Source organism: Zingiber officinale, chromosome 3B (assembly GCF_018446385.1).
Source record: "Zingiber officinale cultivar Zhangliang chromosome 3B, Zo_v1.1, whole genome shotgun sequence".
Lineage (NCBI taxonomy): Eukaryota > Viridiplantae > Streptophyta > Magnoliopsida > Zingiberales > Zingiberaceae > Zingiber > Zingiber officinale.
In genome coordinates, this window is record NC_055991.1 from 79,351,987 (window position 1) to 79,378,882 (window position 26,896).

The 26,896-nt window shown below is 40.0% G+C and overlaps 3 long non-coding RNA genes across 11 annotated transcripts in view; all 3 read right to left on the minus strand.

Moving 5' to 3' along the window:
- Positions 1-4,993: 4,993 nt before the first annotated feature.
- The window catches only part of LOC122056625, a 34,773-nt gene continuing 12,870 nt past the window's right edge, over positions 4,994-26,896 (minus strand). Inside the window, exons 5-8 of one of the 4 annotated variants that reach the window (XR_006133323.1) lie at positions 22,969-23,022; positions 22,117-22,231; positions 5,186-5,252; positions 4,994-5,105 (exon numbers count right to left, since the gene is read on the minus strand). This is a non-coding gene — a long non-coding RNA (uncharacterized LOC122056625). The other 3 variants (XR_006133324.1, XR_006133325.1, XR_006133326.1) reach the window with 3 other exon arrangements.
- LOC122056623 lies at positions 5,346-7,262 on the minus strand. 6 transcript variants are annotated; one of them, XR_006133319.1, is made up of 5 exons: positions 7,202-7,239; positions 7,104-7,115; positions 6,264-6,455; positions 6,087-6,136; positions 5,346-5,643 (listed from the first exon to the last, which is right to left on the minus strand). It is a non-coding gene; the product is annotated as an uncharacterized LOC122056623 (long non-coding RNA). The 6 variants fall into 6 exon arrangements; XR_006133318.1 differs by having other exon boundaries at positions 6,969-7,115; positions 7,202-7,238; XR_006133321.1 differs by lacking the exon at positions 7,104-7,115 and having other exon boundaries at positions 7,202-7,262.
- Positions 7,853-9,171, minus strand: LOC122056626. The gene is made up of 3 exons (XR_006133327.1): positions 9,084-9,171; positions 8,449-8,509; positions 7,853-8,380 (listed from the first exon to the last, which is right to left on the minus strand). It is a non-coding gene; the product is annotated as an uncharacterized LOC122056626 (long non-coding RNA).

Sequence of the window (26,896 nt, forward strand, 5' to 3'; positions counted from 1 at the left end):
CTCCGGGGGTATACCTATTCTTTCAACAAATGTCATGGAGACAAACGAATAGGTTGCCCCAGTATCAAATAACACAGTTGCATATAGACTAAAAATGCATATCTGACCTGTGACAACAGTGGAGGCGTTTGCTACCTCCTCTCTGGTAAGGGAGAAAACTCAAGCATTAGTAGTACTTGGTGGAGCCTCCAATCTGCCTTGACTAATATAAGGTCCTTCCAACGCGGCCTGCATCTAGTGTGTAACTGTGTCTACTTGTTTCCATACTGAATAGGCTGTGCTGGTGGTAGGTGGATCTTGGTCGGGCAATACTTGGCTATATACCCCTCTTGACCGCACATATAACAGCCACTTGTGCCCTTGCGACAGATTCTAGGATACATCTTTCCGCACGTGAAACACGTGGCATACTTAGGCTGCTTGCTTACGGATCCTCCCTTCTTACGTGGCCCTGAGTTTTCTGAGTGCCAGAACTCCCTTGACCTTTGTTCTCAATTTGTACTAGCTTCTGCTACTTGATGTTGTTCAGGTAATGCTCCGTGATCAGGGCGCTACTAACCAGCTCTTCTATAGTCTGCGGTCTATTTATTCCGCCAGCCACATTTAGAGCTATCTTTGGCCTCAACATCTTGAGCATTAGCGTTACCCTCTCTCATTCTGTGCTAACCAGTTCGGGGCATAGCCGAGCCAGCCTATTGAATTTCTTCACGGCTTCGTCGATTGATAAACTTCTCTGACGGAATTCCGTGAACTCATCGTAGTGTTTGTTCATGACTCGCATATGAAAGAATTCTTCAAAGAACTCAGTCTCGAAGTCAGACTAGGTCATTTGATTCACTATTCTTTTTGCCTTGACCCGTTCCCACCACTTTATTGCATCTCTAGTGAGGCAAAAGGAGGCACACTTTATCTTTTCTACCTCCGGCCAGTCCAGTAGCTCCATTATGCTCTCTAGGGTTTTGAACCATGCCTGAGTATCCCATAGTTTATTGGTGCCAGAGAAATTCTCTAGTTTCAATTTTTGCCACTGGATGAGGTATGCTTCTTGCCTCACTACCTTTGCTGGGGCTACTGGTGTAACTGATGGAACTTCGGCTGTGATAGGTACGGCCATATTGGCTTCCGGTGGGACTACCGGAGAAGCTTGTTGATTAGCAGTCAGGGTGACAATGACCTGCTGTTGCTCTGTAGCTGAGTTACTAGTTCCAAAAGGTTGGGCGGTGGTGCAGACTCATTCGTCTCTAGTTGAGCTTCATTAACTCTTGGCTGTCTAGCAGGCCGTCATCTGGCCATCTTCATATTTACAAACCAAACCAGTGAGACATATGTCAGCCCATTCTCATTCCTACTTGCTACCATCACTACTTTCATATATAAGCATGCTAAACTTTAACAAGCATTTCTTAATAATCATAACGGAACTGGATACATAAAAGTTATGAAAACGGTAATTTCTTACATGGAAACTGCAGGATCAATGCTTGATGTGTGTGACGGAAGGATGGAATTCGCTATGATACCAAACTATAACACCCGCCCTTCTACTAACCTTAGCTTACAGGACAAACGTTACCCTTTTCTATATATCGTAAATTTCGGCATTCCTACCTATTACATCCTCCTCAGTCCATAGATCTATTCTAACTTGATACGACTGGTAGGATATGACTTGGAGCCCAGCAGAGATGAAGGAGAGTCTAAAGCTTCTAACGAGTCTGGGCCGTGTGACCCTGACAGGTAATGTACTCCCGGCTGGTGCAGGGCACGGCCGTGTGAGGGTTGACCCTTGGCAGAGGAGAAGAGGAGCACGACCGTGTGAACCTACACGGCCGTGTCACTTCGACCGAGAGGAAGAGAGACACAGCCGTGTGAATCCACACGGCCATGTAGCTTGGGCCGAGAGGAAGAGGTGCGCAACCGTGTGATTCCATTCACACGGTTGTGTAGCTTTAGCCAAGAGGAAGAGGTGCACGACCGTGTGATTCCACACGGTCGTGTCACCTTGGCCGAGGGGAAGAGGTGCACGGCCGTGTCACCTTGGTCGAAAGCAGCCAGTGGGAGGTCGTGTGAACCCACACGGCCATATCACGGGTCGTGCGAAGGGGCACACCCTGCTCTACCAAAAGAGCTTGCCTCCCCTTTTTCACTTATCCTTGCCACTCTAAATTCTACCAAACCAATAAATTCATCCTAAACAATTAGTGACAGTATTTTATGTAAAGCGGAGAGAAGAAAATACTCAAGTTCTAACATGTTCCACACAATTACAAGTTCTCCGATCGCCTTCCATTGTTCCGTCACACACACGCACACAAACACTGCTCCTGCTGCCTCCTCCTACTCAAGCTTTCCTTTTCCTTTATCTGCAGTATAAGGAAATGCAAATTTATAAGCGGATGCTTAGTAAGTACCAGCTACTCATAAAACAATGCATTTAAAGAGAACAGGCTTTTAAAACTGCTTGAGGAAAATACAACAATGGAAGGAGATCAGAGAACTTGTAATTGTGTGGAACATGTTAGAACTTGAGTATTTTCTTCTCTCCGCTTTACATAAAATACTGTCACTAATTGTTTAGGATGAATTTATTGGTTTGGCAGAATTTAGAGTGGCAAGGATAAGTGAAAAAGGGGAGAACAAACTCTTTTGGTAGAGCAAGGTGTGACCCTTCGCACGGCCGTGCGGGTTCACACGGCCTCCCACTGCCTGCTTTCGGCCAAGGTGACACGGTCGTGTGGAATCACACGGCCGTGCACCTCTTCCCCTCGGCCAAGGTGACACGGCCGTGTGGAATCACATGGCCGTGCACCTCTACCTCTCGGCCCAAGCTACACGGCCATGTGGATTCACACGGTCGTGTCTCTCTTCCTCTCGGCTGAAGTGACACGACTGTGTGGGTTCACACGGTCGTGCCCCTCTTCTCCTCTGCCAAGGGTCACGACCGTGTGACCCTCACACGGTCGTGCCATGCGCCAGCCGGAAGTACATTACCTGTCAGGGCCACACGACCCAGACTCGTTAGAAGCTTTAGACTCCCCTTCAGCTCTGCTGGGCTCCAAGTCATGTCCTACCAGTCGTATCAAGTTAGGATAGATCTATGGACTGAGGAGGATGTAATAGGTAGGAATGTCGAAATTTACGATATACAGAAAAGGGTAACGTTTGTCCTGTAAGCTAAGGTTAGTAGAAGGGCGGGCGTTACACATCCATTGCCAAGTCACACTTGGACTTACGTTGCCAAGACTACATGCTTGGACTTACACCGCCAAGACTCATCCTTGGACTTTCCTCCTTTGCCAAGATCATCCTTGGACTTTCCTTGTTGTACCTGTATCCTGCACACTCACAATGCATATCAAATACAATAATAAACCTAACTTAAACCTTTGTCCAAACATCAAAACTTAGGGTACCCGATTGCCCCAACAATAAGGAGAGGGGAACGTTGTGTGGGTTAACCTGTGCCAACCAACACAGAGTGAAACTTTCAATTGTGGATAAGACATGTTAATCCGCATGATACAAAGTTAAGGCTACTCTTTGTAGAAAACTCTTGAAATATACATTTAGTATTTTGTCACCTAGACCAAATAAAAAATAAATTGAAGTTTTAAAGTTGGCAAGAACCTGAAGTTACTACTTGAAATATCTAAAGTGAATACAAATTTCTCATGGCAATGAAAATTGAATGTTCAGGCTTACTCACATTGGCCTAATACAATAAATCCTTCTTAAGCTTCCCACTTATATAATTACAAACCTCAATATAATCGGAGAAATGAGTGATACTATTAACTTGTCATTCAAAAAGGACCAAGAATGGAAAAATTAATACGATATCCTACCTCTACAAATCCATCAACTAAGTGAAACTAGGTACTCACTATTTGGTGAAAATCAAGCACACTCAAGGTGACTTTTCTTTCCAAATTGCAAAGAGAAAAATAGTATATTGGAATTCATTAAAAAGAGAAGAATTTCTTCACTTGGCACAAAAAATATGTTCATCATCTAGAGTTGCTGATAGAAAATCTATATAAAGTGGAGATGAGGAAAAAACCACCAAAGCATGAAATTCTTGCATATGCAAGACCCTGTAAGGTTTAATGCAATCTAAGTAAAGAAATATTAATAATAATGTTATGTAGTGATATTTATCATCATCATATAATATCTTATTCTTCTGATATGACTAAACCAGTAGCTTCTACAATGATCAAAAATGATTTCAAATGTTGAACAGATATTGAATGACAAGACCAAAACATATCTGACAGTTTATTGACATTAATATTGTGTTGGGCCACCCCTACCAACTCAACTTCGCTAGTAGTGATGACGATAGATTCTATCCTGGCTAGTACTAGCTGAGATATAAAATTTTGTTCCCATTGATCACGGAAAGGAGATGAAACACTGTAAACAAGAAAGGAGGGGAAGATTGACATTCTACAGTTCTGTTAAATTTGACATTGTATAGGCATTCTACAGTACTATTATATTTTTGTTACACTTATATGAAAAATTACGGCATACTAGCATATTTCCAAATTTACATTGCTAAAATTTCGGTAACAAGATCATAGGTTGCATAACTATGGCTTGTCAAAGAAATAGAACAAAAGGCATTCTTTTATGAGTAAAAATGATAAATAAATTAAGCAGTATGAAGCACTTGACAGATTTTCAAAATACTACCAGTATACTGCCAATCAACATGTATCTTTATTGGGTGTGCAAGGGTTGTTGGATACATATCTTCATCTTGCTACATTGAAGGAGATACAAACCAATAAAGCCAAGATGGTTGAGATTAGTTTAACTTTAAAATTTTGACCTTGATGTTGCTGCCACTTCAAGATTGGACAATCAATGACATATCTCGGATAACAAAAATCAAGGACAATATTTAAATTTAAATATATAAACAAAAGACAAGAGTAACATGTCCTCATCGTTTCAATTATCCAATTAAGCTCAACTTACAGTTATCTAAAATCGCAACAGTCACCAACTCATCAAGGTCCCCAGAATTTCCAATACACGTTGTGCAACCATATCCAACTATATGGAATCCTTGCTGATTTAAATATTCTTGAAGGCCACTACAATATACATAATTTCATCAATACATGAAAAATATGAAAAATCAATTGACAGATGTGACCACTTCAATCAATAATACCCTTTGAGAAAATACTTGGTAACAACTCCAATACCAGGGCAAGGCTTGTTTTCACCCAAGGCTTAACCTGAAAATAAAGGAAGAAAGATCACTATATGAATACAAGTACCAAAAAAAATATATTTGCAAGCATGAGATACAATGAGATGCTCCAGAAACATAACAAACAACAACAACAAACTATCATCTTATAGCAAAGACAGACAATATCCAAATAAATACACAATATTGTTAATCTAATTTAAGTAAGGCCTTGACCCTTTTTCTTTTAGAAAAAAAAGGGGACAAAAAGGCATATTTATCCCCTTATCAACTATAACCTAAAGACCCAATTCACAAGCCTTCTTGGCAACAAGTCCAACACCAAGCACAACACTATCATGCTTGAGCTCGACAGATTGGCCATGAAAGTCAAACTTCACAACTTTTTCTTGTGATTTCTTGGGCACTGCAAATCCCTGCAAAAGAAGCAATTGGTTAGTAACAATAAACAAGATTCAGAATTAAACAATAATCAAGATAACAACTGTAAATAATTTGCAATTGGTCATAATCAGTATGACAGTGATTGTTTTGCAAGATAAGGCATTGATGAGACACTTCCATCTTCAAAAACTGATAGGTTCTTGATAATTAAATAAATGAACTTCAGAAATTGTAGGAAACAATGTATCTTTTTCAGCATTGCAATTCTCAAGCTTAAAATGTACCAGTTCATCTACTTCATCACTATCCCAAATTTTTTTTTAGAAAATGGCAGCAGAAACTATAAAAATTTAAGAAACAACAACAACAAAGATTGTATATATACACCGGAAGCAGCTTAGCGAAGGTTGTTCATGGTCGTGCTAAAAAATGGAACTAGGCATTAACCACTAGTGAGGAATACACGGACTCTCACCTTGAATCTAACTTTGTTGTCAAGACAAGAATGCCAATCTGCTTTCATCTCTTTTAAGGGTACACGGTCATGAGATCCATCATGATTTAAAAGAAAAAAAATTAAATGCATTGGTTTTCTGGACAAAGAAATGGATAACAAGGGAGCGTAGGTTGAAAGATAACAGCAGAGGTCTACCTTTTAGGACCTGAAATGCAGGGCTGAACAATCTTCAAGGTTTAATTCTAGATAAGATGAATAAACCCTTTCCTTCTGAGGCTGCTCAGACATTCAAACAAACACAGTTTCACAATGAAGTGGTTAGTGTCTTACCTCCTTATAGTCAACAAACATTTTGTTTGGATGCAAATAGGCCTCAATCATAGCCACCTGTCGAATGAGTTTAGTAAGATATCTTTGATTCAAAGTCAAAATAATAAAAAAAACAATCTTGTGCACAAATATTAAAGTTATTAAAATGACTGACCGTAGCAACAATTTTTCTAAGAATGAGTTAAGTAGCTAAATAAGCACAGAAATATTCATATTTGCAGTGTTACATTGAAACAAATGAATATTAGATAAGGTGACTTATATCATTTGAATTTTTCAATTTAGCTCACTTGAACCAACAAGATTGTTGCACTAGAGATGTTCAAATTCATGTGATTATCACACATTGGATATGTTTTCTAAACTTCAATAGTCACTCAAGTATGTATCTTCTTACACCATCCCCTTTCATGAAATTTGCTCTCTCCTATCATTTCATGGTTAGATTAATGTCTAAAAGGGTAATATGCATTTCTATGTTGAAGAAACGAAATAGAAAAACTGACATAATGGTTTGGGACCATGTCATTTTCAGTACAGACAAGTTACACACTTGTTGAATAAGTATACTCATAGTCTCATCACTTCTTCCAGTCAACTTAAGATATTGCAAGGTCACATGATCCATGGGGAAAAAACCCATTGTTGCTCCAAATTCAGGTGACATATTAGTTATTGTTGCCCTATCAGCCAATGATAACTCACCCATTCCTTCACCTGTAGCATCAAGTCAAAAATAGTTTGACAGAAAAAGTTAATGATATAAATTTTCCACATTCCAAGTAAAAGTCAAGAAGAATTACCATAGAACTTGACAAACTTGCGAACAACTACATATTTTCCTCAACATTTGGGTGATAGTCAAAACCGAATCTGTTGTTGTGACACCATTTTGTAGTTTCCTTGTCAACTTAACCCACTACACCAGACAAGACCATGCTCATGGGCTGAAAAGACAAGAATACAGTACTAAAAACGCATAATTAAAAACATAAGACTGTTTGATTCAGAAAAAATTAGCCTTTCTAATTTTTGTTCACAGTTTCTAGAAAAAGGATAGGGGAAAGAAAAGGCTATATTACGGTACCCAACAATATTTTTTTGAGATTTGAATCAATACTGACAAGAAATCAGAATTTTACAGTAATCACAATAGGAAAATAATTGGAACTTTGGAATTGCTAAAATGGTGAACAATCAGCAAGAATTTTACATAAATGCTTGAAGAAGACAACATACAATACTTGAAACTAGAGACAAAAAAGCTAACAGTGGAATAGTTAATAAATTCCTATAGCTTTCTATTAGTTGGGAATATTTAACAGTCTAAAGCCTCCACAACCAACTTCAAAAAGATAGAAAAAGGAAAACAGAAATCAGCATCAAAAGGATTTGCAAAAACACAACATAACCAATGCCCTCTCAATATCATATAAAATGAAAAAAAAGATGGAAACATGAATTCCTATAGTGCATAAGTGATTTTACCAATAAGGATATGTTTTAATTGTTAAAATTAACAAACCCCAGTCCAGTGGGTGCTTTAACAATCAACTAAAAAAATGCCAAGAAAAGGCAAGATAGATGAATTTGATCAAACATGAAAAGCACACTAAAATATACAAGCCACGCCCAATTGTTTATAGTTTACTCAATTAAACTCAATAATACTACATAGTTTTACAGAATAGATAAATTTTTTTTACATTTTTAAAACCAATTAAACGCATTTGACAAGTGTTAAAGTTCCTCGAAACAAAAACAAGCTCTAGCATATAGATAAAAATCATCTTAAGATAGGTTGGTCAAACATGCAATAATGAAAATACATCACACATTTAGTGTACACAAATTGTCAGTTTCCCACACAAGGAAAAAATGGTTCGTATTGAAAATAGAATTCCAATATGAAGTCTGGATTATGTTCCTCTATCAGTAAGTAGATTTCTTCACATGCTTCATGGTTTGTAACAGTAGAACCCCTGGTGCAAGTAAATATAATTCCAAATAGTTGAATGTAAACCCAAGAAAGATCCTAGTATAAATTTACCTTCTGAGAATGCCGTAACAGAAGCTTCTTTGAGGTTGCTGGAGGTTGATTTGCTTTCCTTCTGAAAAATCATATAGTACTTAGTTGTTCCACATAGAGGTATATTGTTGTGTATGAGAATATCTTTCGTTAGATTAAACAGTATGAGCCAACTCACCCGAAGAAAGAAAGTTGATCTAGATGCAAAAATAAAATAAAACTAAAATGAAAATGAAGAAGAATTTGCCTTTAAAAATAACATTCCTATGGGAGTTTCCAAAGTTCAGTTTCCAGACAGTTGCCTACTTCATATTTAGATGAGCACTTGTTTCAAAGGAGTTTCAGACATTCAGAAATTGAGTTTAGCAAAAACTCCACTAATTGAACTAGCTATGAGAAAAGCAACAAAGCATCTTGCATTATTATTAAATGAATGGTAGAAAATTTTCTACCAATTAAGTGATGTTGAAGATACCTATGTACGTTTTAAATAGCAAAACATCTTTTGCTAAATCTTCATTGTGTTACTATGCAAGAATAACAAATAAATCATAAATATTATGAAAAAAATTATGAGATATCTACATTTTTATTACACAAGAATAACAAATAAATAATAAAAAATTATGAGATATCAATAACAAAAAAATATATACCAAAGGCAAAAGGAAGAACTTATAAATAGTTCCCCACACAATTAGCATGTTGCTCCATCTTATTCACAGAACTTTCACCTACAAAAGAAATGACAATATTGAAACAATGATAAGGTTTGTCTACTATTAATATATAATTAAAGGTTTGATTAAAGATTCTTAAATAAAAATAATGCTAAGAAAAATTAGAATTAAACTATAAGTAACAAGATAAAAAACCAAAGTCATATAAATAAAGGAGAAAGAAAAGAAAAGGATAAATGTTAAAAATAAGGCATCTCATTCTTCATATATATTCTCCATGTCATATAATTTAAAATTTTGAGTTGTTTCTCTCGATATAGACTAAAAACATCTTCTTCCGCCCGCGGATTGGCACCAGCACAAGCACGCCTCCAATTCTGCATTGTTGTGTCCGTGTGACGCCTCAGATTCGTCATTGGGCCCATGTTACGCATCCGGACTCGTCATCGATCCCGTGTGACGCGTCTGGATGCATCTCCGAGATAGCGTGACGAGTTTGGACTCGTAGTAGCACTTCGACACTGAAAATATGCTTGCCAATCCACTGGAGGAACGAGATGTTTCGCTTATATTGGGCAAAATGACCTGAGATTTTAAACTATGGCATGGAGAATGATGAAAGAAGAATAAGAAAAGGGAGATATAAAAACGAGATAGAATAAAACAAAAACAGGACAATACTAATAGTATGAAAACAAAGGGAGATGAAAATTTTGATGTAGAAAAAGAAAAAGATAGAGAGAATGGATATAGGTCATTAGGTCGATAATAAAGAAAAAAAGATTAGAAAATTATAGGAGGTAAAAAAATTGATGGAGAAGCAAGAAGAGGAAAAGAATAAAAAGCAAAAGAAAAGGTTAAGAGGGCAAAATTCAAATCAAAGGAGAAAGGATGATGACAAAGAAAATAAAGGGGAGGAAGTAAGACAAAAAAAGAAAAAGTAGAAGAAGAAGAAGAATGAGGAGAAGAATAAGGAGAAAAAGAATAAAAGAGCCAAAGTGAAACAAAGGAGAAAAAGACAATGAAAGAAAATAATGGAAAAGCAAGATGAAGAAAAAATAAAAGGCAAAAGAATACAACATATACCTAAAAGGCAAAGATATCAATCAAAATATATTAAGATAAAAAAAATGCAAATTATTATACATTATCATCGTAAACATTATTATCATAAAAAAAATAAAACTCATCATTAAGTCTTCGTTGTTGGTCCCCACCCACATCAATAGTGATTGGTAAACACTATAAATTATCAATTTGTTTTAAGAACAAAAAAGCTAGAACGTTCTGCAGAAACTAGCATGTGAAAAAATTGTATATGACAAGATATAGAAATAAAAAGCTAAATACAACTCACAACAAATGAACGGACTCCACCAAGTACACTATATAAAGCAAGTTTGCCCATAGGAATTCCCATGCCCTAGAAAATTGCAATTTAACAAGCCAAAAGTTCATATGAAAAGATCCCAACATAATGGATTGCACGTCAGGAATGGCAAAGAAATCTGAGTATAATATTACCTGGCAGACAAGATCCTCAAAACCCAAGATCCGCTCACCATCTATGACCACAATAATTTGAATATTCCTTTCAGGCCAGTCTCTTAGTACCTCAAGAATCCTTCCTTTGAAAACTCAATTTATTCCATAAATTTCAGTAATTGGATTAGGAAGCAAGTCAAGCAACATAATAACTTCTCATTCAAATTGATATAGAGGCCCTGAGGATGCCTAAAGATAGAGTCTGGGATGCCTCTCCGACAATAGGTGTATAAATAATTGGAAGCAATTCTTCCACATGGTCAATGAGGAGTTTGTAAAAGATCTTCTCCTAAAGATTAAATCATACGTAAACCAAATGAGGTTGGAAATAATTCAAACCAATTACTTAGGAAGATTAAATTCCAGTTACCTTACATACCTGAAGATCCATCATGTTCATATAATGTTGCAAGGGTACTTGGTATTGATGAAGATTGTGCATGATCTATTTCTCGTGTAAGAAAAAGATGCAAATTTCATACTCATAATAGGAAATAGAATTGTTTTACTTTTCTTAGGTAATTCTAAATACATAAAAACCTGAAGCTCTTGATTGACTTATTTGAACTAGATGTTCTTTCATATTTCTTTAAATACCCTAGAGGTTGAAACTTAATCGGAAACAAATTTAATATTGAACACGGTTCGTCAAGATTGGCTATGGTTGATTCAGTTAGCCCTTTAGCTAAGGTTGAATTCATGCGGCGAATATGTCCACAATAGTGAAGACATGGACATCTCTCTTGCAAGTGTGCAAATCAGCCATCACCAATCTGATTGATTTTTTAATGGATTTCCCCCCGTGTCCAACAAAATGTACCTTATCTATACCAGTTTCTTTGAATGTCAAGCTTCTTTTTTTTTTACCTTCAATACATTCTTCCTTGAATACTTAATTTCTTGGTGGTGACACTTGATAGGGTAAGAATTTATATAGATCCAACTTAGGAGTTTGGTATTAGTCCAACCAAGATTGAAAATTATCAATGCTGAAATTTCACTCTGGAAGTTCTCTTCATTATCTATGCCATGATTTGCAAAGAAATATTTAATCACAGGATCACTTAATATCTACAAGTATAGTTCATTTGAAGGAGAAATACAAAATAACATAGAATAGTGATGATGTATGCTTTAGAATGTCCTATAACTAACAGCGTTCAACAATAATATCAAGAAATCTTGATAAGTTGGAATCATGAATAATCTAACAAAACAAAATAAGGTGGCATCAGACTTACAATTTTCCTGATCAAAGTGCAAATGTGGTTCTCTGAATAAATTGGATAGACCTGATCCTTCCTTTAATCAAGTTCTTAACGCCATCCAAATTATTTGTTTCAGCTGACACATGTTGAATTGCCAAAAGAAATAGGAGTTTGGCCAAGAAATTCATTTTGTTCAATATTACTACTGCTCAAATATCCAGACTGAATGGATATCTGTTTTATCTGAATTCTATTTGATGTATGACACCTTCCAAAATTCAGTAAATTTTAATTGGATGTCAAATGACATTGTTTTACCAACCCCAGAGTCTATAGTAAAATCAGAGGACAAGTGTATTCTCGTGCTAGTTCTTGGAACAATCATAGGTACCATATCTGCTTGGATGGTCTGAAGGTTGACTGTGGACTGAAGTTTTGATAAACTTCTTTTTACAGAGGAAGAAACGGATGTTGGTGCGACCAGAGGTGCTCTCGTGCTAGCACATGCTCCAATTACAGAAAAGAGAAATATTCATATCTCATACCTGCTCCAAACACATAAAATGAAAAATGCAATAAAAACTATTCAAATAGCCTACCTAGTAATGATTTTGTCTCCTTAGAATTTGTTTCAGAACTCTGTAATATTGATAACCTCCTCATACTAGACTTTATGTTATCATCTGGCATAGATGGATTACTGTCACGCCCCAGAGGAGTCCCTGTCCGAGAAAATTTCGGCAGCATCTCCCCTGTACGGTGGACAATCTGAAACTTATCTAAATAAAGTCTAACGATAAATTAGGGTTAGTTACCTAATCCCCAATCCACCTTTAGATCAATTCCAAACTACCTAATCCTATCTATCAATCATCAACAACATGATCAAAGTAAAACCCTAAACCTTACCTCAGTTCACAATCCAAATGACTGCGGTGAAAGGTTGCTTGCTGCTGAAAAATCCTCCACACTACCAGGATCAAAATAAAATCCACAACAACAATTAAATACCCTATACTATCAATTATGGCAGCACCCATAACTCTGTAAATCTGAGCCTCAAACCAAAAATACCTAAATTTCCTTACCTATCTCGTAGCTGTGCTTGTTGATCCACCACAAAGAAGGATTGATCTATAATAGAGAAGAATATCCAAGCTCTGATCTTAAAGATCACTGCTCGGAAGGAAGGAGGGCGCCGGAAAGGGCACCGGCAGCATCAGAGAATCGGCGGCTGTCAACAAGACAGCGCACAGTGGCGATCGGCAAAGGCTCAACTAGGGCTTGCTTCTTCTGTGCAAAGGACGACTCCGAGAAAGGAAGACAAAACCTGCCGTGGTGCTCGGGTCAAGAGTCGGCGGCGGTCGGAGGACTCTCGGTGGCTGGCGGAGGCGTCGGGTGGAGAAGGCCGGCGTCGGGGCAGAGCTTGGTGCACTCGGGGAAGAAGGAAAACTCGGCGTGGGATAAGTAGAGAAGAGGGGAAGGAGGAGGAAACCGCCGAGTGGCCGGCGGTTAGGGCTCGGAGGAGAAGGCGCGCGGCGGCGTCGGGGAGAAGAAGGAAAGGGTGCGGAACGGCTCGGGTTCGGCGACAAAAGCAGAGGAAAAGAAATAAAGAAATAAAAAGAAAAGGATATATTTATATAATCTTTTCCTCGCTTAAATCGGGTAGCCTAAATAGGCTTTTCCGGACCCCGTTCTTGTCCCCGTTAACACGTCCATACGAGCTCCGAAAAATTCCCGAAAAATTTCCAAAAATTCCGGAAAATTCCCTTATTAATATTCGCCTATTTCCGGTATTTTACATTCTCCCCCACTAATAAAAATTTGGTCCCCAAATTTCAGTATCTACCATCAGCAAGTACTAGTAACAGATAATAGAGTATAAATGCTGAACGGTAATTAAATCGCATACCTCAAGTGAAAAGATGGGGATATCGAGATCGGATCGTATCCTCGAGCTCCCAAGTAGCCTCCTCGTCTGAATGATGTTGTCATCCGACTTTAACCAGCCGGATGGTCTTGTTCCGCAACTGACGCTCCTTCCGGTCGAGAATCCGTACCGGAACCTCCTCATAAGTAATGTCAGGCTGAACTGGAACTGGGATATCTGCCAGCACATGCGTCGGATCGGGTACATATCTCCTCAGCATGGATACATGAAATACATCGTGCACGCCTGACAGGGACGGTGGTAGTGCCAGTCGGTAAGCTACTGCTCCGATCCTCTCCAAGATCTCGAAGGGACCAATGTACCGCGGAGCTAGCTTACCTCTGAGGTCAAATCTTTTCACCCCTTTCGTGGGTGAAACTCGTAGAAATACATGGTCGCCAACAGAGAACTCTAGTGGTCTGCGTCTCCGATCAGCATAACTCTTCTGGCGATCTTGCGCCTCTGACATCCTCCGTCTGATAGTACGGACCAACTCTGCATCCTGCTGAACTCTATGAGGTCCCAACAACTGAGCCTCTCCAACCTCATCCCAAAGAACGGGTGTCCGACAAGGTCTACCATACAACGCCTCAAACGGTGCCATCTGGATAGCCGAATGGAAGCTGTTGTTGTAGGCAAACTCTACCAACGGCAGATGGTCCTCCCAACTGCCTCCGAAATCCATAACACATGACCTCAGCAGGTCCTCTAAAGTCTGAATGGTCCGCTCTGACTGTCCATCTGTCTGTGGATGGAAGGCTGTACTGAAACGGAGCTGTGTACCCAAGGCCTGCTGCAGACTCTGCCAGAAACGAGACGTAAACCGTGGATCTCTATCCGAAATGATACTCAACGGAATACCATGTAGTCTGATAATCTCTCGACAATACAGATCTGCTAATCGATCCAGGGGATCAGTCCTCCGAATCGCTAAAAAGTGCGCGGATTTGGTTAATCGATCAACGATTACCCAAATCGCGTCATGGACTCGTCGTGTCCTCGGCAACCCTACCACAAAGTCCATAGTAATGTGATCCCACTTCCACTGTGAATAGGAATCACTGAAGTAACCCCGCAGTCTCGTGCTCACCTTCACCTGCTGACAAACAAGACATCTAGCTACGAAATCCGCGATGTCTTTCTTCATGCCGTTCCACCAGTAGGAACGCCTCAAGTCTCGATACATACGGGTCCCGCCTGGATGGATCGTAAATCGAGAACGGTGTGCCTCCTGGAGTAGCTCCTGTAAGATCGGATGAGACTGTGGTACGCATAATCTGCCTCGGAAATATATAATACCCTCCTCGTCTCGTGTAAACTCGGTCTGCTGCCCGAAAGCTATCTGACTACTAATGAACTGCAAATGCTGATCACCAGCCTGTGCCTCTCGGATCCTCGTCCTGATCGACGACTGAGCAACCATGGTAACCAGAATACCCTGCTCTGTTGGTCCCTACTCCTCAAGATCTAACTCAGAGAAACCCTGAATCAAGTCCGTGACTGAAGTCCGGTGGCAAGCCAAAGTCGCTCTGGACTTCCTGCTCAGTGCATCGGCAACCACATTAGCTTTCCCCGGGTGGTAGCTAATGGTGCAATCGTAGTCCTTCAGGAACTCCATCCATCTCCTCTGTCGGAGATTAAGCTCCTTCTGAGTGAAAATATATTTGAGACTCTTATGATCAGTGAGAATCTCAAATGTAATACTGTATAAATGATGCCGCCAAAGCTTCAGAGCAAAGATGATGGCAGCTAACTCCAAGTCATAAACTGGGTAGTTCTTCTCATGCTCCTTCAGCTGACGAGAAGCATAAGAGACTACTCGCGGTCGCATCGCAGCGCCCAAACCTCAGAGAGACGCTCGGTATAAAGTACAAACCATCATCTCCGAAGGTAAAACCAAAACCGAGCCGACACTAATCTCGCTCACGGAAGTCGGTCTCGCAATCCTGACCATACGAACTTCACGCCTTTCCGGGTAAGACGTGTCAGTGGCATAGCAATACGCGAGAAACCCTCGACAAAACGTCGGTAATATCCGGCCAATCCCAGAAAACTGCGGATCTCCTGAACTGACTTCGGCTGCTCCCAACCGGTGACAGCCTCGATCTTCTGAGGATCAACTGAAATACCTCTGCTAGAAACCACGTGTCCCAGAAAACCAACTGAGGATAGCCAGAATGCACACTTGCTGAACTTCGCGTACAGCTGATGTCGTCGAAGAATCTCCAAGACTGTGCGAAGATGTTGTGCATGCTCCTCCTCGGAACGAGAGTAGACCAATATGTCATCAATGAAAACGATAACAAACTGATCCAGATACTCCAGAAATATGCGGTTCATCAAGTCCATAAACACCGCTGGAGCATTGGTAAGCCCAAATGGCATTACCAAAAACTCATAATGACCGTATCTGGTACGGAAAGCTGTCTTCTGAATATCTGAGTCTCTGACTCTCAGCTGATGATATCCGGATCGCAGATCAATCTTAGAATACACTGATGTACCTCTGAGCTGATCAAACAAATCCTCTATCCGTGGCAGGGGGTACTTATTTCTGACGGTCACTGCATTCAGCTGCCTATAGTCAATACACAACCTCATGGTGCCGTCTTTCTTCTTGACAAATAGCACTGGAGAACCCCATGGTGAAACACTAGGGCGAATGAATCCTTTGTCTAAAAGCTCCTGGAGTTGAACCTTCAGCTCTTTCAACTCTTTTGGTGTCATACGATACGGAGCTTTCGATGTCGGCGCGGTTCCCGGAATCAGCTCAATAGCGAACTCCACTGGCCTTCTGGGAGGCAAACCTAGCAGCTCCTCTGGAAATACATTTGGGTATTCCCGGACAACAGGAACGTCGGAGAGTTGCGAACTACTACTGTCCTCAGTACTGATCAACGATAACAGAAAACCATGACAGCCGTGAGACAGCAGCTTCTGCGCCATGTCGTCGTCTCTGATGCCAGTGAAACTCCACGAGGGTTGGTTCGGAGGCCGGAAGGTGACCACCCTCGTCTGGCAATCAACGGTAGCATGATACACTGACAGCCAATCCATGCCAAGAATGACATCAAACTCGACCATCTCCAATACTAGAAGATCTACCGTAAGTATCATGTTGCCAAAGTCTAACGGGCAACCTCTGATCTCCTGGGTGACGTCTAAAGTATCACCGGACGGTAGGGAGACAGTCAATCGCCGCAACCTAACAGTAGGTAATCTACCAATCTCCCGCATAAAAGTACGGGATATAAAAGAATGTGAACTACCAGTATCAATCAAAATATCAGCGGAGAATGCATAAATAGAAATCGATCATGAAAACGGATCTCGGCTCACCGAGCATCCTCTCCGTAATCGCATGAACACGACCGGTCTCGGAGGAGGAGGTGGTAACATCGCCGGGCGTAAGCCTCGCCATCGAGGCGCTGGACTATGTGCGGATAAGACCGAGAGGATGGTGATCGATACTATACTGGCCGAGACCGAGTCTCGACATCGCCCGAGTCGGATAATAAGGTCCCGGAGCAAAACTCCGGGGTGCTACAGAGTACTCCTGTCCAAGCATGCTGCGGAGGGAGCTGCTCCCTGCTGACGTGTGAAGATTGGGCTCGCCTCCTCGATATGCCCTCGATCGACTAGACCTGCCCCTCGACTGACCCTCCGGGCCGTGTCGAGCCTTCACCGACAATCTCGGCTCAGTGCCCGGCTTGCAATAAAAGCAACCGATCCCAGAGCAAGGGGTGAGGTGATCTCTGGATCCACATCTGAAACAATGAGTATCACCGTAAGGTGGTTGCCGGTTCTGCTGAGAAACGGAACGTCCTGAAGAAGACCGCCTGATTGAGGCCTACGAGACGCCCGAAGTACCCGACCGACCGTCTGCGACTACTCTGGCTGTCCTGTCGCCTGTGTCTGCTGGACTACCCTGATGTCGACCCGTATGCTTTCTTTTCCTGTCCGGATATGTTATCATCAAAGCTCGATTCAATGCATCAGAGTAAGATGTAATCCCTAATCCGACAAGCTGTACATGCAGATAACCATCCAATCCCTGTATAAACTGCATCATGCGAGTTCTGTCCTCCGCAACTAACTCTGGACAAAACTGTGCCAACCGGAGGAATTCAGTATTATACTCGGTCACTGAGCGATTATTCTGCCTCAGACTCATAAAATCCTGTCGGCGAGCCATCTGATAGGACAGTGGAAAGAAACGGCTCTCAAAAGCCTCTCTGAACCTGGTCCACGTGACATTGCGCTCACCAATAATAGAACGCTGAGTAACCCACCAGGCATTAGCTTCATCTCGTAAATGATAGGCAGCCAGCTCTGCTTTCTCCCACTCAGAGCAAGCCATATAGAAGAAAGTCTGCTCCATAGTCTCTATCCATGACAGAGCCATACTCGGATCGAGATCTCCGCGGAAAAGAGTGAAACGAGTCTTCATCGACTCGGCCAGTGCTGGAATCCTAGCTCGTGCAGCAACAATATCAGTGAGCTGTGTCGGGACGGCTGCAGGAACTGGCGGAAACACTGGAGCTGATACTACAGGTGGTACCGCGGAATAAACCGGAGGAGGAACTCCCGGTGCTGCTGTATATACCGGAGCATAAGTCGTCGGTGGTACTGCCTGGGGAACAAAAGTGGTGGCAACTGGAGGTACGCTAGGAAAAGGTACCGGATATGGTGCAGCTGCTGCTACTATAGGCACTGGGGGCACAAGTACCACTGGTGTCGGGTACACTGTAGGTCCAGGTGGCAGTGGTGCCGAGTACGTCGTAGGCTGCTCTGGAGCAAATGTCGGGTACGCCAATGGTACACCTGATGGTACGGTAAACAGGGTAGGCGTGGATACCGTCGGTGTGGCCAAAATAGGTATCTCCACAGGAGCTATCGGGATTTGAGAGCCCGATGCTCCCGCTGCATCCTGAGTCTGTCCCTGACTGACAGGCTCACTAACAGTGGGCATCTCTGGCATATCCAGAGATCCCGTGGTCCTCCCACGTGGTCGTCCAGCACCACGTCTCGCAGCAATACGAGTAGATCGTCTCATATCTGTTAAATTAAATTTCAGATATCAATACCAATATAACAAACATAAAATAACAACATACATATTTGCTGTCTGGAGATGTTCCGTCGCTGTCCAGTCCCCAATTTGACCTCAAAATTCCGAACGAGAATATCGCCGGAAATCCAATAAATCCGAAACGGAAATCCGAAACATAACCATATCGAAAATCCGATAAAGCCCAGTTTGACTCGCAAACCTGGCTAACCCAAATATCCAGAATACCAACAACCGGTATCCGATAAATCTCCAGAACACCAAAAGCAGGTATCATAACCCGCTCTGATACTAAATAAATTGGTATCAGATAAATCTCAAAAATCCAAAATACGAAACAAAAGATAGTAAAACCTGGCTCTGATACCACTAAATTGTCACGCCCCAGAGGAGTCCCTGTCCGAGAAAATTTCGACAGCATCTCCCCTGTACGGTGGACAATCTGAAACTTATCTAAATAAAGTCTAACGATAAATTAGGGTTAGTTACCTAATCCCCAATCCACCATTAGATCAATTCCAAACTACCTAATCCTATCTATCAATCATCAACAACATGATCAAAGTAAAACCCTAAACCTTACCTCAGTTCACAATCCAAATGACTGCGGTGAAAGGTTGCTTGCTGCTGAAAAATCCTCCACACTACCAGGATCAAAATAAAATCCACAACAACAATTAAATACCCTATACTATAAATTAGGGCAGCACTCATAACTCTGTAAATCTGAGCCTCAAACCAAAAATACCTAAATTTCCTTACCTATCTCGTAGCTGTGCTTGTTGATCCACCACAAAGAAGGATTGATCTATAACAGAGAAGAATATCCAAGCTCTGATCTTAAAGATCACTGCTCGGAAGGAAGGAGGGCGCCGGAAAGGGCACCGGCAGCATCAGAGAATCGGCGGCTATCAACAAGACAGCGCACAGTGGCGATCGGCAAAGGCTCAACTAGGGCTTGCTTCTTCTGTGCAAAGGACGACTCCGAGAAAGGAAGACAAAGCCTGCCGTGGTGCTCGGGTCAAGAGTCGGCGGCGGTCGGAGGACTCTCGGTGGCTGGCGGAGGCGTCGGGTGGAGAAGGCCGGCGTCGCTGGCGTCGGGGTAGAGCTTGGTGCACTCGGGGAAGAAGGAAAACTCGGCGTGGGATAAGTAGAGAAGAGGGGAAGGAGGAGGAAACCGCCAAGTGGCCGGCGGTTAGGGCTCGGAGGAGAAGGCGCGCGGCGGCGTCGGGGAGAAGAAGGAAAGGGTGCGGAACGGCTCGGGTTCGGCGACAAAAGCAGAGGAAAAGAAATAAAGAAATAAAAAGAAAAGGATATATTTATATAATCTTTTCCTCGCTTAAATCGGGTAGCCTAAATAGGCTTTTCCGGACCCCGTTCTTGTCCCCGTTAACACGTCCATACGAGCTCCGAAAAATTCCCGAAAAATTTCCAAAAATTCCGGAAAATTCCCTTATTAATATTCGCCTATTTCCGGTATTTTACAATTACCATCTGATGTAGACTTTTGGCATGAATGATCATTTAATCTAGGACTAGCAATTGCATATGGTTCAATGCACTGCATTTCATAATATCAGCTAGTATTAAACTTTATATTTACAGATTTAGTGACCATTTAATGTTTTCTCAAGAAGCAAAATATATTTTTAAGCCTAATAGAATGAGTTAGAATACGCACAGAGAGGTTCACAACCCATACGCCAACACAACTTTGATTGTATGAACATCCAAGAAGCTTTCCCTCGTGAACATTCGTATCTGATAGTCTAGACCATCCCACATCTACATTATCATGGCATACCATTGGTTCCCAAGAAAATACTTGGACAAAATTGGTATTAATGCTTTGTGAGAAGTGTCATTAAAAAATGAAACAATTGAGTGTACTTTCAGACTTTCATGCAAACCACAAAGAAATGTTCTCCCATCAGGATTAAATGTCATAATTCATTACAATGTGGTCAAAACGTACACCAGAAGCCTGGAGACAATTTCAGTAAGTAATAAAAGTGATCTAGTATTCAAAATCATAATTCATTTGTGGAGCAGCCGTCAGCTTCATTACAATGTGGTCAAAACCAAGGTCAAAGTATATGAAAATCCAAATGAATTTCTTTATGGAAGTTTTCACAAAGTTAGAGTATATTGATTGGTGGAACAAAAATGACCAAATCAAAGTGAGAGCAAAAAATAGAGAATACAGCTATAACTAGCATCATGTTCTATGAAGATCATAGTTCAACTTAGACAAGAGAAATGCTCATTTTCTTGCATGGCTCCATCAAAGTGAAGAAGAGATAAATAGCATACTCATTTTATAAGCAAAAAGAATGTTAGTGAAAAAGTAGCAATCAAAAGTGATGTCAGCAATTTATGTTATGTCATCATAACTTTAACAGGTGCCATTCTCTATCAATATATAAAAAAAAGCATAAGCAAGCTATTTTTTTAAAACTATTTTATGTGATGTAAAATCACCTAAAGTCCCAAAATGGAAATCTGCATGATGTTAAAAAGTTGCTAATTGTTTTTTAAATAAGTGACAAATGGATCAACTTCAGTCTTGCTTCCATATTTATGCCTTACTATGTGATTTCAGCCTTTTATTCTAATATTTGATTGAGAACGTGTCACATTCATAGTGGATTTTATTTCTGGATTTCTGGTGGAGTCCAATATTATCAGCCCCAAATTGTAGAAATCTTAGAGGCAATTAGAAGAACCAAACTACCAAGTTTCATACTTTGAGATCTACAAGGAGATCAAGATCAAATTTACTTGACAGCTCTTACACTGAGACCATGATTTCTCCTGTTGTCCTTTGATAGATGAACTGACAGCAATTCTCTATTGTAGCTAGACTAACGTGAGTATCAGTTCACTGTTTAATATTAGCCCATGACTCTAGGAATTCTATCGTCCTTTGACAGATGGCAGTTTCCTGAGCTAGACTAACATGAAGAAGGTAAATCTCAAGTAATTCAAAGAAAGATCAAAGCAAACAGAAAATATCTGGAAGCAAAGTTAAGGAAGATGAATTTTACAAACCAAAAGCATTGACACTACTCCCACAAAAGAATTTCTCACAAGTGACGAGAATGACTAAATCAATATATTATTAAACATACGTGAGTAGGCCTACTAAAGAAAAAGGGAAAAATAATTTAACTAATGTTATTTGGGAGTCCAACAAAAAATTTAGAGAGACTGAAAATTATAAATGGAGAAAGCAATTTCCACATGAAGCTATACCTCAGGCCTAGAAGACCATTTATCACTCAGAGACACCATCGAGTAGTTACTTTCCTAGAGAAAATAGGCAAATGAAAACTTCCTACCAAGAATGACCAACCATAAAAGTACATATCTGAAATACGAAATATCATATATCATCAAACAGAACATTATTGACATGATCAGAAAAGCATTTAAAGTTCAAATAGTAACCAAACAACCGATAGGCCAAAACATAAAACAAAAGATAAAACTAGAATAATAGAAGTTAACTTACCTTATATATATGTTTATATGATTAGAATTTAAAACTGTAAAGAATTGTTTGTCATGGCTGAGATACTGCAAAACAATGACATATCAATAGATCTTTAAACAATAGTGGTATATCACTAAATATTACAATTTGTTCAGTACATTCACTCATAAGATAAAAAGATATCAAGATTCAATTTGAGTAATTATTACTAGAAAAGGCAAAATTTTGGTGACACCATAGACAAGAAATTCCTTTCAATTATAATCCTAATATGAATCAAACTAATTGTTAAATCATAAGCATTATTTCAAACCACAAATCAAATATGCGTGCTCGAGTGATCAATACAAAACATCACAAAGTACTAAACTTAGATAGTCAAAGTTCCTAAGTAGAAACAGTTGAGAGGCAAGAAATCTAGGTAAGGAATTGAAAAGATAACCACCCAGACTCAGAATTAATTGAAAACCAAGATTTCAATGATGAAAAAGGAAATCATCATATGGAACTTTAAGTGCATCAAAATAGTACATTCAAAAACACATAAAGGATGACTAAATGATTTTGTCCATGCTCCTTGCATACATGTTGCTCGGAAGAAAAGAACTTACTTGATATAGTCAATAGTCCTCTCAATACATACCCTATCCAACATAACAATCTTCCTTGAGGATGAAAAAAAAAAGTGTCAGTTACTAGGAACAAGGAGGTGACACAAATTGAAGGCTCAAAGATAGACAAGTAGGTGTGAAAAAAGATTACGGAGCAGTCATCTCACTAGGCACACAATCACATAAATCCATTAAGCAATGACAGAATAAAATTCTGACAAGGAAAGCCAAGAAAGGTAAATTCCAATGATAAAGATATATATTCTAAAAGCAACAAAACTAGAACCATGGAACCATCTTGCAGTGCTTTACTTAAACCAAGTGTATCAATTTTGGTAAGATTATTAGATATTATTAATGAAGGGGTTGATAAAAGACAGAAAAAAAAAACAATAACAAAAATATGACAATATATTAAGGAATTATAAATTCTAAAGTAATAATATGATGTGAAAGGACATATATATAAAATAATAGACAGCAAAAGAAGAAACTGAAAACCAAAGAAAACGACCAAATATTCGGATAACAATTTATTGGCATGATGTTAAAATGTATCATACATCATTAGGATATCTAGAACACCTACATCACAAATGCTGACAAATTTAAGCAACAAAAGATTTAATTGGTCAGCAGGAACATATACAAACAAGTGCATAAGAATTTTCTTTCTATCAGCTTCAACATAACATAAGTAGGACCAAGGCTAAGAGAATCTACTTAATTGTCATCGATTTCTCACCATTATTGAAAGCAATGATTATTAATTTAGAAATAGAAATTAATTAACAACATGTGAATGAGAAGAGGACAAACAAAAATATCAACATCAAATAGGAAAGATGTAAAGTTAAAATGCAGAAATACATAAAATTATAGGATTCAATGACCCAAAAATAATGGTAACAATTAGTTTGGTAGATTAAATATCAGCTACTACCTTTGGAGTAAAAAAATCAAAAGGAGGATCTCTTTTTCCATCTTGCCCTAACCAGTGAGAGGAACTAGATCCTTGGTCGTGAGGAAAATAATAAAAATGTTAAGAATACCAGAATATCAGAATATCCATTTCATTGGACTGAGATGAAAGGACTCGATCCCACGCTAAGAATAAGAATAAGCCATAATACAAGAATACCCATTTCATTTGGACCGGGGAGAAAAATAATAATATCTATATGTACCAGAATTATAATCCAACTGAGTAAGGGAGCTTGATCTCATGGCCATTATGATAATAAGAAGAAAAATGCCTAGAATGCCAGAATACCAACGATCCACTGCTAAGAATAAGAATACTAGAATACCTGAATACGATCCATCCAAACCGATGGGAGGAGCTCATTATATCAGACGGATAATAACAAGAAAGCGAAGAATACCAGAAGTCCAATATTGTCCCGACTGACGAAAGGAGTTTGATCTCTTGGTCGAGAGGATGATAACTAGAAAACCAGAAATACCAGAAGTCCAATAATATCCCAATGCATCATATCAATAGTGCCCCTGCTGGAGAGAGGAGCTCAATCCCTATGTCGGGAGGATAATAATGAGAAAGCCAAGAATACCAAAAGTCCAATAATATCCCAACAGGAAACGAAGTTCGATCCCATGGTCGGAAGGATGATAACCAGAAAACCAAGAATACTAGAAGTCCAATAATATCCTGACCGGGGAAAGGATGTACCAAAATTATAATCCAACTGAGAAAGGGAGCTTGATCTCATGGTCATTATGATAATAAGAAGAAAAATGCCTAGAATGCCAGAATACCAACGATCCACTGCTAAGAAAAAGAATACTAGAATACCTGAATACGATCCATCCAGACCGATGGGAGGAGCTCATTATATCAGACGGATAATAACAAGAAATCCAAGAATACAAGAAATCTAATATTGTCCCGACTAACGAAAGGAGTTTGATCCCTTGGTCGGGAGGATGATAACTAGAAAACCAGAAATACCAGAAGTCCAATAATATCCCAATGCATCATATCAATAGTGCCCCTACTGGAGAGAGGAGCTCAATCCCTATGTCGGGAGGATATGTCACGCCCCGGAGGAGTTTCTGTCCGAAGAAATTTCGGCAGCATCTCCCCTGTACGGCGGACAATCTGAAACTTTTCTACAAGCACTATATACCTCAGCCACATGCGGCTGGAATAATAACAATAAAAGAAAACAAACACCACGCAGTTAAAAATAAAACAGCCCACTCGGCTGTACCAAAACCAAAACACAACGGAAAACGATAGAAACCATATACAAACCAAACACAGAACTGCTAGCCGGCTAGGCTTACACAACCAACAACAAATACAAAATACCACATAACGACATCAATACTCCAAAAACAAAACCGGAGTACAGAGCTAAACAAACTGATACATAAACAAACAAAACATACGTGAAATCGATAAGTCCTCTGATGTGACGTGGGGACCAGCAGACAGGATACTCCAAGCGACACCAAAACCAAACCTGGTACCTGAAAAAGATAGTATCAACGGGGGTGAGTTCAACAACTCAGCGAATACCAATGGACATGAGTAGTAAGATATATCTAACAGCAACAATCATGGAATACAGCTTCCTAATCATATATAGGGAATACGCAAAACTGAAAGGTAACTGAGGAAGCTGTACTCACCAGGAACTCCTATCCAGACAAAAAGGTCGTCAAACCGAAAGTGTCAATAATCCTGTATGCAGGTCAAAAGTATGTATCCAACCAAAATGCAGCAACCAAATGCAGCAAACACAATCATAAAAATATAAATGCATCAATGCATATGATGCTAATGATGCGTCCTGGTCACCCCTGACGCCAGTCAGTCATCTCACACACAAATGGTGAGCCCGAGTGGGTAGGGCTGTGACAACCGTGCACTCTGTCGTCACTACTTCTGATGAGTGACCGAGTGGACGGGATCCTCCTGACCCCAAATCATAAATGGGGAGCTCAATGCTCTCATCTCCCGGTACACGATGACGGGGAGGAAATCTCTGCCGGTACCACGCTGAGTCACACTACCCATGAGCGGACCAAAGCTACGCTGCTACACTAAATGCCAGCGGAGCCAAACAGAGCGGAACTGACTGCCGGCTACCACGCTAAATCCTCAGACCAACGGAGCCAAACAGCAGAACCGCCACACACCTGTCTGATATACCACTAATCCATGAGTGGTGGTGTGTGCAGTACATGTAACTGGCGATGTGCTCAACCATAGTAGAGCCGACAATCGCGCAGCATGCAATCATGATGCATGACACTAAGCAGGGTCATAAACTGATCAACATAACCATATCCATATGTATAAAATGAGTACGGTAAAATCAATGGTCACATACCAAGATCTAGAGTACACAGGTCAGATAGAATATCAAAAACCTATGTCCTGAACATAATAAGTATGGAATATCCTGATCAGCATAGAAAAAAATCCATATATACATAATATGGGTACCACAGTATCAGTAAGCCAAATCCACAGATCTAGGGTATACAAGTCCTCTAAGGTATAACAACCTAGACCCAAATCATATCCCTCTTCCATAGCATATGTACCAACAATATACACAGATCAAAGAATCAGAGTCTAAACATCCGAATCATATATGATATACAAATAGAGGTACACAAATCTGATATGGCACAAAAACCTAAGTATCAGATAATCTAGATACACATGACTGAAACCAAAAGTCCAGAACCTAGTCCTAACCTCTGTAAAACATGGTATGTCACTTATTCTAGAAACTAAGATACTCATGGTAATAAAGTACTCATGGCAACAAGATACTCATGGTAACAAATCACGAGATATAAGTACGGATACTTCACAGGCGACAAATCTAACATGCTATGGATATCAAACAGTGACATACCACAGGCAAACATGTTCATTGCTTGTAGTTAT